The 15,538-nt window shown below is 50.2% G+C and overlaps 5 pseudogenes across 5 annotated transcripts; all 5 read left to right on the forward strand.

Annotated features, from left to right (window-relative positions):
* The first annotated feature begins 1,893 nt into the window (after positions 1-1,893).
* Positions 1,894-2,187, forward strand: LOC306956240 (feather keratin 2 pseudogene; annotated as a pseudogene). The gene has a single exon. The product of its transcript is annotated as a feather keratin 2 pseudogene (transcript).
* A 3,088-nt stretch (positions 2,188-5,275) lies between these two features.
* Positions 5,276-5,572, forward strand: LOC306956221 (feather keratin 2 pseudogene; annotated as a pseudogene). The gene has a single exon. The product of its transcript is annotated as a feather keratin 2 pseudogene (transcript).
* Positions 5,573-8,225: 2,653 nt separating this feature from the next.
* Positions 8,226-8,522, forward strand: LOC306956222 (feather keratin 2 pseudogene; annotated as a pseudogene). Its single transcript has one exon. The product of its transcript is annotated as a feather keratin 2 pseudogene (transcript).
* Positions 8,523-11,758: 3,236 nt separating this feature from the next.
* Positions 11,759-12,055, forward strand: LOC306956224 (feather keratin 2 pseudogene; annotated as a pseudogene). Its single transcript has one exon. The product of its transcript is annotated as a feather keratin 2 pseudogene (transcript).
* A 2,652-nt stretch (positions 12,056-14,707) lies between these two features.
* Positions 14,708-15,004, forward strand: LOC306956223 (feather keratin 2 pseudogene; annotated as a pseudogene). Its single transcript has one exon. The product of its transcript is annotated as a feather keratin 2 pseudogene (transcript).
* Positions 15,005-15,538: the final 534 nt, after the last annotated feature.

The raw sequence follows: 15,538 nt of genomic DNA on the forward strand, positions 1-15,538 counted from the left end.
GGTGTTTGGGAATTCAGTGTTTCACCCTTGCACACATGAGGAAAAGAGAAATTTTCTTGATGGCAGTCATTGCATCTTTTAGCCCTTATGCCCCGAACTGCCAGAGCACCAATGTTAGGGAGGGACACAACCTAGCCCATGTGTGGTGTGGCCTATATTAATTGCGTTTCACTTTACCACATGTGATGATTGCTTCTGCCTAAGGGAGTGCAGGGAGAAAGAAGCTATGTAGTTCTTCCCATATGCTCTAGTGATGCTTTTGTCTGTGCCTCCCAGTCCTGTTTGAGAGACTGAGGGGTGGCTCTCCTGCTGTGCCAAATGCTGTGGGAAGCCCTGCAATGCCCTTCACTGTAGGTAAAGGCCTTGTCTTCCATAACAAGTAGCTTTTGTGAAAAAAAGTCCTGAGCCTGACTGTGCAAGAAGCCCCTCAGGAAATGTGCTCTTTGCCAACAGTCATGAGTCACTGTGAGCTTTGAGCTGGAGCAAAGTGTGCTGAAAAGCTGTACCAGGGGAGGGAAGGCAACGTCTGCAGTATATGGTGAGGGGAGCAGGGTGCTGCAGGACACCAGGGCCTTTGGGCAGACCACGACTGTGAGCACTGAATGTAGGATTTCCACGTGGAAAATTGTATGAGAGTGATGAGATACATATGGAGACCTTGACATCTACTTGCATCCACAGGCGTCTTGCTTATGTTCTTGGTCAAAAGCAGCTGGTGGTGACTTTAGGTGTTCTATGGGATGCTAAAGTTTCCAAACTTTTTTAGTGATGTCTATTGAATTAGCATGGAGTTTCAAAGCAGAATTTGTTGAAAGCCTTGAAGAGAAAAAAGGAACAGTCCTGAGTCCACAGGAATGGCCTTTGGTGGTGTGTTGAGAAGCATCTCTCCTCTAAAAGCCATCTGCAGTCAGTTGGGGGCTACAGGAAGCTTCACAGGTGGAGGAGAGAAGGTCAAAGAACATGTGAATGTCTCCTGATGTTAAATTTTGGATAGTCTAAAACACAACAGGGTATATCCAACCTGCCTGGGAAGGCTCATACTTAATTTTGGCAGAGTTAGGTGAGACATGAAGCAATGGTGGCAGCTACTCCTCTCATAGGAAAATGTTTTTAAGACTTGTATTTTAGGATTGGAAGGCAACATGAAGCATGCATTTTTTAAATCTTCAAAGCAAAGCCCCTGAGGGTACATGGTTGGCATAAAATGCTGTAGTTGAATACTGCACACTGCTGGATGCATCATTTGCTTCTGCTGATGTATCATTTCCAATGGAAAAATTTTGGTCTCTAATCCTGTCACTTAAAAGGAACTTGTGTGGCAAAATGCGTATGTCATGAAAAGTTAAATGAAAAGGGAGAATTGCAGGGAAGAAAAATCAGTGTCCCTATTTACTTAATTCCCAAGTTTTGCATACACGATGAGCTTGGGTATCTCACAGTAATGGTAGCTCTAGGCCTGGGGCGGTCCAGATTGGTATAAAAGCCAGTCCAGCACCAGGCTCCCTCATCCACTTCTCTTGCCTTCTCCTCCTTGGTGCACAAGGTGAGCTGCAGTGGCCTTCTTCTCACCCTCCTCTTTCTCTGCTTCTCCTCTTGCTCTTCTGTTTTCCAATATGCCTTTTCCTCTATGCAAGCCTTGATGTGAGCCTTGCTCCTTGATGAGGCTCCCACCTGCTCTGTTCTGCTTGCCAGAGTGGGGGTAGGTGGGAGAAGGCCTTGGGCTGACTCTGATGGGGTTCCTGGGCATCCGGACTGCTATAGACTCTCCCTGCCCTAGCACTATCCCTGGTCACCATCCTGTGTATCCTCCATTGGTGAGCAGGCTGCCAGTCTGCTGCTCTTGCTCTGAATGTTTTTCTGTTCCCTCTCCAGGTTCACCTCCATCCCACAGCCATGTCCTGCTTCGATCTGTGCCGTCCCTGTGGCCCGACCCCGCTGGCCAACAGCTGCAACGAGCCCTGTGTGCGCCAGTGCCAGGACTCCCGGGTCGTGATTGAACCCTCTCCTGTGGTGGTCACCCTGCCCGGACCCATCCTCAGCTCCTTCCCCCAGAACACCGCGGTGGGCTCCAGCACCTCCGCTGCTGTTGGCAGCATCCTGAGTGAGGAGGGAGTGCCCATCTCTGGTGGCTTTGGCTTCTCTGGCCTGGGCAGCCGCTTCTCTAGCAGGAGGTGCCTGCCCTACTAAGGATGAAATGGATGTCCCATGAGCCCATTGCCCAGGGAAGCCTGAAGCCAGATGCCGGACTGAGGATGAAGCTGCTGGCCTGCGTTTTCAGATGGGCTGAACACTCTCATGCCCTGCTGCATAGCCTGTGTTGTCTGAAAACATGGCCCTGTGATATCATTTTCTTTTTCCACTTTCTTCTCATCGTCATGAGTCCATAGTATCTCCTGCTGTTCTGTACAATGGGTTCATCCTGAAGCAATTTTAGATGCTCCTGCTTTTTCTCCCTCTCACCATGTGAGGAAGGAAGATATGCATCCCGTTCTGGTGAAGGGATGTCTGAATACCAGCTGCTCTTGTAGCAGCCTGGACCAGATCCCTTACCCCATGCATTGCTTTATTTTCTACCTTCAGACTCAATAAATTTATGCTGCATTGTTATCTCAGTCTCCTCTTGTTTCTTTCCTGTTGGGATCTTCACTCAAGCTGTCTAGGGGAAAACGTAATGCCTTGATGTTGAAAATGGTTGATGGTTATTGTCCTAATTATATCTCCTTCCTGCTTTGCGTATTGGAGATGGACATTGGAGATGACATTCTGAACCTGTTGAGAGCCAGAACACTGTTCTGCCAAGTGTTTCCGTATGCTCCTTCAAATTTCATTTAAAGAATGAGCAAGGTTTTGATTTTGTCTTTCAGTTGTTGATGCAAACATCTGAATGGTTGAATTGTATGGTTTTGAGGCTAGTGACCAACTGGTTGAAGCTCTGATGCAGTATTACCATTCTGAGCATATTTTTCTTCCCATTCTTCCATGAGCACCTGGCAAACCCTCGAAGTACAGAGTCCAAAAAGAGTCAAAGAGATAATCTGGCATCTACTCCATCTTTCTAATGGCAGATTTTGGCTCTGATTTTCAGTTCTCTTCTCGGAACCTACCATCCTCTTCTCTACTGCTTCATGGGCAATCCTTGTCTCCTGGCCCCGTAGTCCTGTTTAAAGTAGAGTGAGAGTCCACTCCTATGTTGTATCCTCTTGACAAAAGTATATTTCTATGCCAGATGGATACTATCGTATTTGATGGCTACTATTCTAACTTACATTCAGCAAGAATTCAAAAGGCCATGTCTGCTTGAGAGAATCAGTAAAAATCCACTTTGATTCGTGCTTTATGGCATTCTGTGCCTTTTACTCAATACATGTCATGTCAAAATATATACCCAGACACAGAAGACAACATCCTTAGTATGAAGTCTGAGAAAGCAGGGTGTTGTAAAATGTTTGGGGTCTTATGTATACCCTCAACAAGGGGATCTGAGTTGGGAGTATGGAGAGATGGTAGAAAAACACTTTTTTGCATGCAGTGTTTTGCTTGTTGAGGGTTTTTGAATGAAAGAAGCATGGATGGGACACCAATATTCCATAAAGTTTGAGGATGACTAAGGTTCGTTAAAGTATGGATAAAATCCTTTTTCTTCATGCAGAGATGCTGTACTGCAATCACACTGAGGACTTATTCTGAATAGAGAGTTACTTAAATGAACATATCTTGTCACCCTAGAAGCTCCTTTCATCTTCCTGAATGAGAAATTTGGTTGTGCCTCTGTGATTACAGAGTTTCCTGTGTCTGATAAAGTCCCACTGTAATTGTGGAAGGCATTTTGTCCACACTGTGGGATGAGGGCCTGGAAATGGCCTGAGGTGTGTACGTCGGTTATCGCATGCCGGGCAGTTTCTCCCCCTGGGCATGTGCTGCCTCAGGCCAACACTGCGTAGAGCTCGGTGTCCTCCTATGGCACATGTCCTTGGGGTGGACCTGACTCCTGCTGCTGTCCCAGCTGCCCTTGGTGGCTCTCCCAGACCTAATTTGTTTCTGGGTGGATGTATGTACAGCCTGGAAATGTTGCTGTGTGTTTGTCAGCATGTACCGTGTCAGGACATAGGGGCAAAAAAGGATCCAAGGCATGGGGACATAGGGAATGAAGAAGGAAGAGTTTTGAAGAAACGAAATGGTTTTGTTAAGGTTTGCTTTCTGTAAGATAGCAGTAGAATCTAGCTAATACTGACTTCGGAAGAGTAACATCATTCTTTCCTGATATATACATTGTCTGGTGTTTGGGGATCAGCAGGCAATGCTGAAGGAGCTAAAAAGGCAAAGTGGACAGGCTAGCTTGACTGAGTGCAGTGACATATCACATAAAGAGTTTGAAATACCTGACAGCACATTCTCCCTGCTGTAGAAATGATGCCGAGGAAAGCTTAAAAGTCCTTGGAGGCACTGTGTGCAATAGGTTTGACCAGTCCTTGGATAAAGAAGCTTTGCTCTTTAATCATATGTTTATAATGAAAAAAGAACAAAAACACAAACACATTCATAACAACAAAGCATAAAGACATACCTCAGAAGGGAAAAATGCTGATGTCACCTGAAAACATGGCAACATTCGAACTTGAAAAACAAGGGCCTGAATTTAGCATAATTACCAATGGAAATAGTGGCCTATAGTATTGTACCTTGAATGGAAACTGCATGAGGGAATGGGCAAGTAATGAAAATGGAAATAAAAAGGAAGCATTGCAGGGAAAATAAACAATCTAACTATTTATGTAATTGGAATGCTAAACATAAAATATGACCTTGTTGGTAAACACATTACAAGTGCAAATAGTACCTCACTGCCTAGGGCAGTCCTAACCAGTATAAAAGCCAGTCCAGCACCAGGCTCCCCCATCCACTTCTCTTGCCTTTTCCACTTTGGTGAACAAGGTGAGCTGCAATAGTCTTCTCCTCATTCTCTTCATTCTCTGCTTCTGTTCTTGCTCTTCTGGCTTCCAGTGAGTCGTTGCCTCCATGCAGACCTTGATGTGAGCCTTGCTCTTTGGCGGTGCTCCCACCTGCACTTTTCTGCTTGGAAGTGTGGGGGGAGGAGGGAGAAGGCAATGGGCTGACTCTGCTGGAGCTCCCGGGGATCAGGACACTCTCTGTACCCACACTGCTTGTACAACTTCTCAGCCTGAGCTTCCTCTCTTGGTGAGTATACCACCAGCTTACTGCTCATGCTGTGTGTGTTTTGCTGTCCCCTCTCCAGGTCCACCTCCATCCCACAGCCATGTCCTGCTACGATCTGTGCCGTCCCTGTGGCCCGACCCCGCTGGCCAACAGCTGCAACGAGCCCTGTGTGCGCCAGTGCCAGGACTCCCGGGTGGTGATCCAGCCCTCTCCCGTCGTGGTCACCCTGCCCGGACCCATCCTCAGCTCCTTCCCCCAGAACACCGCGGTGGGCTCCAGCACCTCCGCTGCTGTTGGCAGCATCCTGAGTGAGGAGGGCGTGCCCATCTCCTCCGGTGGCTTTGGCATCTCTGGCCTGGGCAGCCGCTTCTCTAGCAGGAGGTACCTGCCCTGCTAAGCATGAGGTGGGCATCGCTTGAGCCCATTGCCCAGGAAGACCAAAGCCAGGCACTGAACTGAGGACACGACTGCTGGCCAATGATTCCAGATGGGCTGAGCACCGTTGCTGGTTGTTACTGCTAGGGTATACAACCAGCAGACGTCTTCTGCTTCTACTTTCTTCCCAACATCACACGTTCATCTTGTGTCCCGCTGTCCTGTGCCTTGGGTTCATTCTGAGGCAAGTGGAGATGGCCCTGCTTCTTCTCCCTCTAGACATATGAATGAGGAAGGCCAGCATCCCATTCAGCTTGAAGTGTGTCTGAGAGCCAGCTGCCCCCATAGCAGCCTGGACCAGATCCATTCCATCGTGCATTGCTTCGTTTCTATCTTTAGACTCAATAAAGTTTATGCTGCATTGTAATCTCAGTCTCCTTATGTTCCTTCCATGTTGGCATGACTGGATCATCTGTCTAGGGGTTGATGTGATGTGTTGGGTTTTGATGTGTGTTTTGGGTTGGAAAAGAGTGGGCACCTGTAGTTCTAAATAGACCTCCTTTCCACACAGTGTGGTAGGTTACCCTCAAGGCAGATGAGACTTACTGGAGAACATGTGAATGGGTGTATAGTTAGACAAGGTATGCCAAGAGTGCCCAGGTGCTCTCTCAAATTTATAGATATATATAAGGAACTCCGGTTTTGATTGTTAATTTCATTAGATGAAGCAAACACTTTAATTGTCGGATTGTATTTTTTGTGAGCTAGTGCTCAAAGATGCAAAGCTCTGACTGGACGTTACGACTCAGAGAGTACTCTTCTGCCCGTCCCTCCTCCAAGCACATCTCCAAACTCTCAAAGTGGAAAGAGTCCCAGAGATGTCAAAGTGAAGCCAACATGGCTGAAACCCAAGCCCCACTTTGATTTGCAACTGCATGTATGTGTTGAGCATGGGTGTGTATAATGATGAGGAATGCAAGCTGGAAATGCAGCGGCTATCTTCTGGCAAGTGAGGAACTGGGCAGCATCTTAGATATCTCTTGAAACCATTGCCGAGTGAAGGAATGGAGCAGGATGGTCTTTGCCGGTGGAACAATCCTGTGGTCTAATGTATAAGTTATCGTGAAGTCCTTACAAGCTCATCACTGCGTCCTGAGGGCAAGTGGGTCTGGAGCAGCCCCGCAGGACTCGTCCAAAATTCCCATTCAGCTGCTGAGCAGACTGAGCTTGGGGAGGTCCCAAACCAGGCTCAGTTGTGTCCTCCACACAGGCCTCAAGCTGGGGAGACTGAGGGAGTGGTACACCACCAACTTTGCCCTCAGTCCTCCTTCCCACACTCCCGTCCTCCTCAGCCTCTGCTTTGCTCCTGCCTCTTCGATTCAGCCTCCAGTGGCACCAGGGAAACTGCTGGTGCTGTTGATCATCCACCTGCCATTGTGAGCACTCTCAGTGCTCCTGAACAGGGTGGCGTGTCTAATCAGTGAAAATGCTACCAAGTGTTTGGTTGTGCCCATTGGGCTGCCAGTCTGGATGGCCAAAGCACGACTTGTGTCAAAGACATGGGCGGGTGGAGGGACAGGTATCAATTGCCCACGTGTGCTTTTGTCGTTGGGATTCCTCCTCGCTTACCAGAGGTGTCCAGCAAGGTGTCATTGGAGGGCAGTAGCCTACATTTGCTATTCTTAGAAGAATGCTACTTAAGGCACGGAGGTATGAAGGAGAAAAGTTAGATTGCAAAAGAAGAGCCAGGCCCATTGCTGCCAAGAGCAATTATTCCTTTGAGAAATATTCCCAAATCCTAGAGCACAAGTGCCCTGACTGGAAAGGTGATTCTTCAAAGAAGGTGCGCAAGCATAGAGTTAGAGTGATGATGCGGGCCTTGAGATACTGAAGTGCAGCCTACAGTTTCATTGCAAGGAGAAGAATCCCAGTCATCAGGACCATGTTAAAGCAAGGCCCCAGAGTCACAGGCTGACATCCCCTGGAGTGGTGAGAAACTCATCATCACAGGCTGTCTCATCAGGTTGTGCCTACGTGTCCATTTCTCTGGCAAGATTTTGAACAGCAATGCAGTCACTTGAAAGGAATGTGAATGATAGGATGGGTGCGACTAGAAATGGGAAACAAAATGGTAGCATCAGTACAAGTTGAAAAAGCCACTATTTTCTGTCATGGTCAGTGTTTTGCATGCAAGATGAGCTATTTGTAGACATTTGCATCGGAAGCATGCTTTGTGCCTGGGGCGGACAAGGCCAGTATAAAAGCCAGTCCAGCACCAGGCTGCCTCATCCACTTCTCTTGCCTTCTCCACTTTGGTGAACAAGGTGAGCTGCTGTGGCCTTCTCCCCAGTCTCTCCTTTCTCTGCTTCTCCTCTTACTCTTAGCCTCCACTTTCTTGGTGCGCCCTTGCAATCTTAGGTGTGGGCTTTGCTCTTTGGCAGTGCTCCCACCAGCCTGGTTGTGCTTTCCAGTGCCAGGGGAGGTGGGAAAAGGCCTTGGGCTGACTGTGCTGGGGCTCCTGGGGATCTGGGCGGCCAAGCCTGTCTATGCCTCTGCACTACTTGTGCCTGCTTCCCAGCCTGTTCCTCCTCTCATGGCAAACATGCCACCAGGCTGCTGCTGACGCTGCCTATGTTTTGCTGTCCCCTCTCCAGGTCCACCTCCATCCCACAGCCATGTCCTGCTACGATCTGTGCCGTCCCTGTGGCCCGACCCCGCTGGCCAACAGCTGCAACGAGCCCTGTGTGCGCCAGTGCCAGGACTCCCGGGTGGTGATCCAGCCCTCTCCCGTCGTGGTCACCCTGCCCGGACCCATCCTCAGCTCCTTCCCCCAGAACACCGCGGTGGGCTCCAGCACCTCCGCTGCTGTTGGCAGCATCCTGAGTGAGGAGGGTGTGCCCATCTCCTCCGGTGGCTTTGGCATCTCTGGCCTGGGCAGCCGCTTCTCTAGCAGGAGGTACCTGCCCTGCTAAGCATGAGGTGGGCATCGCTTGAGCCCATTGCCCAGGAAGACCAAAGCCAGGCACAGGACACAGGACAGAGCTGCTCGTCAGTGTTTCCACATGGACTGAGCACCCTTGCACTCTATGGGAAAGCAGAGCGTGCATCCTGCATGCCACCTTGACGGTCTGGAAATGCTGCCTCCACATGTCCTCTTCTTCTCCCACTTTCTACTCATCGTCATGAGTCCATATTGTCTCCTGCTGTCCTGTGCCTTGGGTTTGCCCTGAAGCAAGTGGAGATGACCCTGCTTCTTCTCTCTTTTGTATTCTAAGGGAGAACCTCCTGAATCCCACCGTGATGATGAGGTGTCTGAGTCCTAGCTTCCTTCATAGAAGCATGGGCAAGATGGCTTCTCTCATGCACTGCTTTGATTTCTTCTGTTGTCTCAATAAATTTTATGCTGCATTGTAATCTCAGTCTTTTTGTGTTCCTTCCTTGCTGGGATGCCCAATCACTGGTGGGAAATGGGATATCTTGGAGCGTAAAGATCATTTTGTGGAATCACAGAAACGAAACAATGGGGTTGTAAGGGACCTCCGGGGGCCTTCTAGTCCTGCCAAACCTTAACCTGCTAAAGCAGGTTCCCTGGATCTGCCAGCACAGAAAGCATCCAGGTGGGTCCTGGACTATGTTCAGCAAAGGACAGACCAGCAGCTGTCTGGGCAGCTATTTCCAGCACACTGACACTCCCACTGCTGTGGGAGTTCTGCTCCCACACCTTCCCTCTATGCCTACTGTTCTATTTCTGAAATATTGAGGAATACAAGACCAGTGCAGAGACACTGCTTGTATGTGTGCAGATCCATCATGCTGCAAGCATGGATGTTTAGCAAGTCAGTGTGTGACAATAGCATCATGAGGAAGAAATAAATAAATACATAAATTATCGTGGCTATGAGCATCGTCAATTTTGGGTCTTATGCTGGAATCTGGAAGATCATGAGGATCAGAGAGAGAAGTAACATGTCGTGTGTGGCTGGCTTGTTGCATTGTGCCCCACACTACCACAAGTGATGACTTTTGAACCTAGAGGAAGTCCTCCCTTACCTTTTCTGTGGCAGATGAAGATGGTGTCCCATTTCCGGGGTCATGGGAGATGTTCTCTTCAGGCACATCAGTGCTCTAGGTCTGCCAGAGGCCTATTGATGCTCCTCACAATCACACATGCGGTCTCCCACCATACCCACTGACTCAGGCCCATTCACCCAGGGCCTGTATCACACCTCTGTCATCAGCCCTCAGCCTTGTCTCCAGCTCAGGGACATTAGTCTGGTACTGCTGTTCTCGAACAGGTGAGTTTATGCTTGATAATTGTCCCCTTGCACTAGATGCACCGTTGCCCGGTGCGTTCCCAGCTCCCTCTTGGGTGCACGTGTATTATTCTGGCACTGCTCAGGAGTGTTGGCCCATGTTACTGTCACAGCATCGCAACCTGAGCTGTGCCCCGGCTCCCTGGCCTGGCATCAGTGCTGCCGTAGCACTGCCAACCTGATTGTTGAGCTGGTCTTTGGTGGACCTGTTGGGCATTTCTGCATCTGCCTTGCTCAGGCACTGTGTAATGAGTTCCACTGGTGGTGTGTCTCCTGGTTTCCATTCTCTTCATCTTCCTAAGTGAGACATTTGGTTGTGTCTCCATGATGAGAGATTTACGTGTGGCTGGTGGAGTCCCAGCATAATTGTGGAGACATTTTGTGAGTGCCCTGGGATGTGGCCTGGCTGGAGCCTGAGGTGTGTATGTTGGGTGTCACCTGTTGGGCAGTCAATTCCCCCTGGGCGCCTACTGCCTCAGGCGAAGAGTGAATCGAGCTTGGTGCACATCCTCATGGAGGCCCTGGCTGCTGCTGCTGCTGTCCCAGCTGCCCTTGCTGGAACTGCCAGACTTCCGTCGTTTCTGGGCAAGTGTGCTTTCATCCTGGAAGTGTTGTTGTCTGTTTGTTGGTGCACACTGTTGTGTCAGGATGTAAGGGCAAAGCAGAATTCAATGTGTGGGCATGGGGGTGGTGGAGAGATGCTCATTTTTTGCCCAGTCTTCTTGTTTGATTGTGGCAGACATCTCAGTTTACAAGGAGTGGTTGACTCATATATGTTTGTGAGAGTGCAGTGTCCTAGACGGAGAAAAGTTCCTACTGCGGTATCAGGGAGCCTCTCTCAGCTGCTGACCGAGGAGAGAGGAAAAACAGTGAAGCATACAGTCATCGACTCATGGAACTGCTCCGGTTGGAAAAGACCTTCAAGATCAATTAGTCAAGCTGCAACCTAACTGCACTCCCCTAACTCTCAGGTCTCCTGAGAGCAGTGCTTCATGTTGTAGATCAGCTAGAACCAGAAAGCAGAGCATCCATCCTTGGACTGCTTCCCGCTGAGGCAGCCTGAGCACGTAGACGGGTGAAGCCAAGGCCGTGTTGGCCTTTGCATATGAGCCCTGCAAGAAGCTTGACCTTTAATGCTGTGCTTGCAAGGAAACGAGGCTGTACACGTTAAATCAAAATTTTAAAGCAAGTTGCAGAGGAATGAGAAGCTGTCACCAGCTGAGAGGACTTTGGCCATCTCCATCCCCACACCTTCATCTTCTCCCTGTGCTTTTGAGTTCCTTCCTCAGAAATGTCTTAGGCCTCTAATTCTGTCACTTGAAAGGAGCTTGTGCGGCAAAATGGACTTGTCATGAACTGGGAAATGAAAACGGAGAAGTAGCTCTGTAGGGAGGAGGAGTAAGGCATCAATTTCTATAATTGTGTTGTTTTGCATCCAAATGGGCTTGCCCCACTACAGCTACTCACACATGGGTTGCCTCTGGGCCTGGGGCGGTGCAGATTGGTATAAAAGCCAGTCCAGCACCAGGCTCCCTCATCCACTTCTCTTGCCTTCTCCTCCCTGGTGAACAAGGTGAGCTGCAGTGGCCTTCTCCTCACCCTACTCCTCCTCTGCTTCTCCTCTTGCTCTTGTGTTTTCCAATGTGCCTTTCCCTCTGTGAAAGCCTTAGTGTGAACCTTACTCCTTGAGGGGGCTCCCACCAACTCTGTTCTGCATGCCAGTCGGATAAGGACTGGGGCTGACTCTGCTGGGGCTCTTGGGGATCTGGGCTGCTAAGATACTCTCTCACCTCGCATTACCAGTCCCTGCTGCCTTTGAGAGCAGGCCACCAGGCTGCTGCTTGCACTGACTTCTTTTTCTGTCCCCTCTCCAGGTCCACCTCCATCCCACAGCCATGTCCTGCTACGATCTGTGCCGTCCCTGTGGCCCGACCCCGCTGGCCAACAGCTGCAACGAGCCCTGTGTGCGCCAGTGCCAGGACTCCCGGGTGGTGATCCAGCCCTCTCCCGTCGTGGTCACCCTGCCCGGACCCATCCTCAGCTCCTTCCCCCAGAACACCGCGGTGGGCTCCAGCACCTCCGCTGCTGTTGGCAGCATCCTGAGTGAGGAGGGCGTGCCCATCTCCTCCGGTGGCTTTGGCATCTCTGGCCTGGGCAGCCGCTTCTCTAGCAGGAGGTACCTGCCCTGCTAAGCATGAGGTGGGCATCGCTTGAGCCCATTGCCCAGGAAGACCAAAGCCAGGCACTGAACTGAGGACACGACTGCTGGCCAATGATTCCAGATGGGCTGAGCACCGTTGCTGGTTGTTACTGCTAGGGTATACAACCAGCAGACGTCTTCTGCTTCTACTTTCTTCCCAACATCACACGTTCATCTTGTGTCCCGCTGTCCTGTGCCTTGGGTTCATTCTGAGGCAAGTGGAGATGGCCCTGCTTCTTCTCCCTCTAGACATATGAATGAGGAAGGCCAGCATCCCATTCAGCTTGAAGTGTGTCTGAGAGCCAGCTGCCCCCATAGCAGCCTGGACCAGATCCATTCCATCGTGCATTGCTTCGTTTCTATCTTTAGACTCAATAAAGTTTATGCTGCATTGTAATCTCAGTCTCCTTGTGTTCCTTCCATGTTGGCATGACTGGATCATCTGTCTAGGGGTTGATGTGATGTGTTGGGTTTTGATGTGTGTTTTGGGTTGGAAAAGAGTGGGCACCTGTAGTTCTAAATAGACCTCCTTTCCACACAGTGTGGTAGGTTACCCTCAAGGCAGATGGGACTTACTGGAGAACATGTGAATGGGTGTATAGTTAGACAAGGTATGCCAAGAGTGCCCAGGTGCTCTCTCAAATTTATAGATATATATAAGGAACTCCGGTTTTGATTGTTAATTTCATTAGATGAAGCAAACACTTTAATTGTCGGATTGTATTTTTTGTGAGCTAGTGCTCAAAGATGCAAAGCTCTGACTGGACGTTACGACTCAGAGAGTACTCTTCTGCCCGTCCCTCCTCCAAGCACATCTCCAAACTCTCAAATTGGAAAGAGTCCCAGAGATGTCAAAGTGAAGCCAACATGGCTGAAACCCAAGCCCCACTTTGATTTGCAATTGCATGTATGTGTTGAGCATGGGTGTGTATAATGATGAGGAATGCAAGCTGGAAATGCAGCGGCTATCTTCTGGCAAGTGAGGAACTGGGCAGCATCTTAGATATCTCTTGAAACCATTGCAGAGTGAAGGAATGGAGCAGGATGGTCTTTGCCGGTGGAACAATCCTGTGGTCTAATGCATAGTTATCGTGAAGTCCTTACAAGCTCATCACTGCGTCCTGAGGGCAAGTGGGTCTGGAGCAGCCCCGCAGGACTCGTCCAAAATTCCCATTCAGCTGCTGAGCAGACTGAGCTTGGGGAGGTCCCAAACCAGGCTCAGTTGTGTCCTCCACACAGGCCTCAAGCTGGGGAGACTGAGGGAGTGGTACACCACCAACTTTGCCCTCAGTCCTCCTTCCCACACTCCCGTCCTCCTCAGCCTCTGCTTTGCTCCTGCCTCTCCGTTCCTGCCACCAGTGGAACCAGGGGAACTGCTGGTGCCGTTGATCATCCACCTGCCATTGTGAGCACTCTCAGTGCTCCTGAACAGGGTGGCGTGTCTAATCAGTGAAAATGCTACCAAGTGTTTGGTTGTGCCCATTGGGCTGCCAGTCTGGATGGCCAAAGCACGACTTGTGTCAAAGACATGGGCGGGTGGAGGGACAGGTATCAATTGCCCACGTGTGCTTTTGTCGTTGGGATTCCTCCTCGCTTACCAGAGGTGTCCAGCAAGGTGTCATTGGAGGGCAGTAGCCTACATTTGCTATTCTTAGAAGAATGCTACTTAAGGCACGGAGGTATGAAGGAGAAAAGTTAGATTGCAAAAGAAGAGCCAGGCCCATTGTTGCCAAGAGCAATTATTCCTTTGAGAAATATTCCCAAATCCTAGAGCACAAGTGCCCTGACTGGAAAGGTGATTCTTCAAAGAAGGTGCGCAAGCATAGAGTTAGAGTGATGATGCGGGCCTTGAGATACTGAAGTGCAGCCTACAGTTTCATTGCAAGGAGAAGAATCCCAGTCATCAGGACCATGTTAAAGCAAGGCCCCAGAGTCACAGGCTGACATCCCCTGGAGTGGTGAGAAACTCATCATCACAGGCTGTCTCATCAGGTTGTGCCTACGTGTCCATTTCTCTGGCAAGATTTTGAACAGCAATGCAGTCACTTGAAAGGAATGTGAATGATAGGATGGGTGCGACTAGAAATGGGAAACAAAATGGTAGCATCAGTACAAGTTGAAAAAGCCACTATTTTCTGTCATGGTCAGTGTTTTGCATGCAAGATGAGCTATTTGTAGACATTTGCATCGGAAGCATGCTTTGTGCCTGGGGCGGACAAGGCCAGTATAAAAGCCAGTCCAGCACCAGGCTGCCTCATCCACTTCTCTTGCCTTCTCCACTTTGGTGAACAAGGTGAGCTGCTGTGGCCTTCTCCCCAGTCTCTCCTTTCTCTGCTTCTCCTCTTACTCTTAGCCTCCACTTTCTTGGTGCGCCCTTGCAATCTTAGGTGTGGGCTTTGCTCTTTGGCAGTGCTCCCACCAGCCTGGTTGTGCTTTCCAGTGCCAGGGGAGGTGGGAAAAGGCCTTGGGCTGACTGTGCTGGGGCTCCTGGGGATCTGGGCGGCCAAGCCTGTCTATGCCTCTGCACTACTTGTGCCTGCTTCCCAGCCTGTTCCTCCTCTCATGGCAAACATGCCACCAGGCTGCTGCTGACGCTGCCTATGTTTTGCTGTCCCCTCTCCAGGTCCACCTCCATCCCACAGCCATGTCCTGCTACGATCTGTGCCGTCCCTGTGGCCCGACCCCGCTGGCCAACAGCTGCAACGAGCCCTGTGTGCGCCAGTGCCAGGACTCCCGGGTGGTGATCCAGCCCTCTCCCGTCGTGGTCACCCTGCCCGGACCCATCCTCAGCTCCTTCCCCCAGAACACCGCGGTGGGCTCCAGCACCTCCGCTGCTGTTGGCAGCATCCTGAGTGAGGAGGGCGTGCCCATCTCCTCCGGTGGCTTTGGCATCTCTGGCCTGGGCAGCCGCTTCTCTAGCAGGAGGTACCTGCCCTGCTAAGCATGAGGTGGGCATCGCTTGAGCCCATTGCCCAGGAAGACCAAAGCCAGGCACAGGACACAGGACAGAGCTGCTCGTCAGTGTTTCCACATGGACTGAGCACCCTTGCACTCTATGGGAAAGCAGAGCGTGCATCCTGCATGCCACCTTGACGGTCTGGAAATGCTGCCTCCACATGTCCTCTTCTTCTCCCACTTTCTACTCATCGTCATGAGTCCATATTGTCTCCTGCTGTCCTGTGCCTTGGGTTTGCCCTGAAGCAAGTGGAGATGACCCTGCTTCTTCTCTCTTTTGTATTCTAAGGGAGAACCTCCTGAATCCCACCGTGATGATGAGGTGTCTGAGTCCTAGCTTCCTTCATAGAAGCATGGGCAAGATGGCTTCTCTCATGCACTGCTTTGATTTCTTCTGTTGTCTCAATAAATTTTATGCTGCATTGTAATCTCAGTCTTTTTGTGTTCCTTCCTTGCTGGGATGCCCAATCACTGGTGGGAAATGGGATATCTTGGAGCGTAAAGATCATTTTGTGGAATC

The sequence above is a fragment of the Tetrao urogallus genome (genome assembly GCF_951394365.1).
Source record: "Tetrao urogallus genome assembly, chromosome: 28".
NCBI lineage: Eukaryota > Metazoa > Chordata > Aves > Galliformes > Phasianidae > Tetrao > Tetrao urogallus.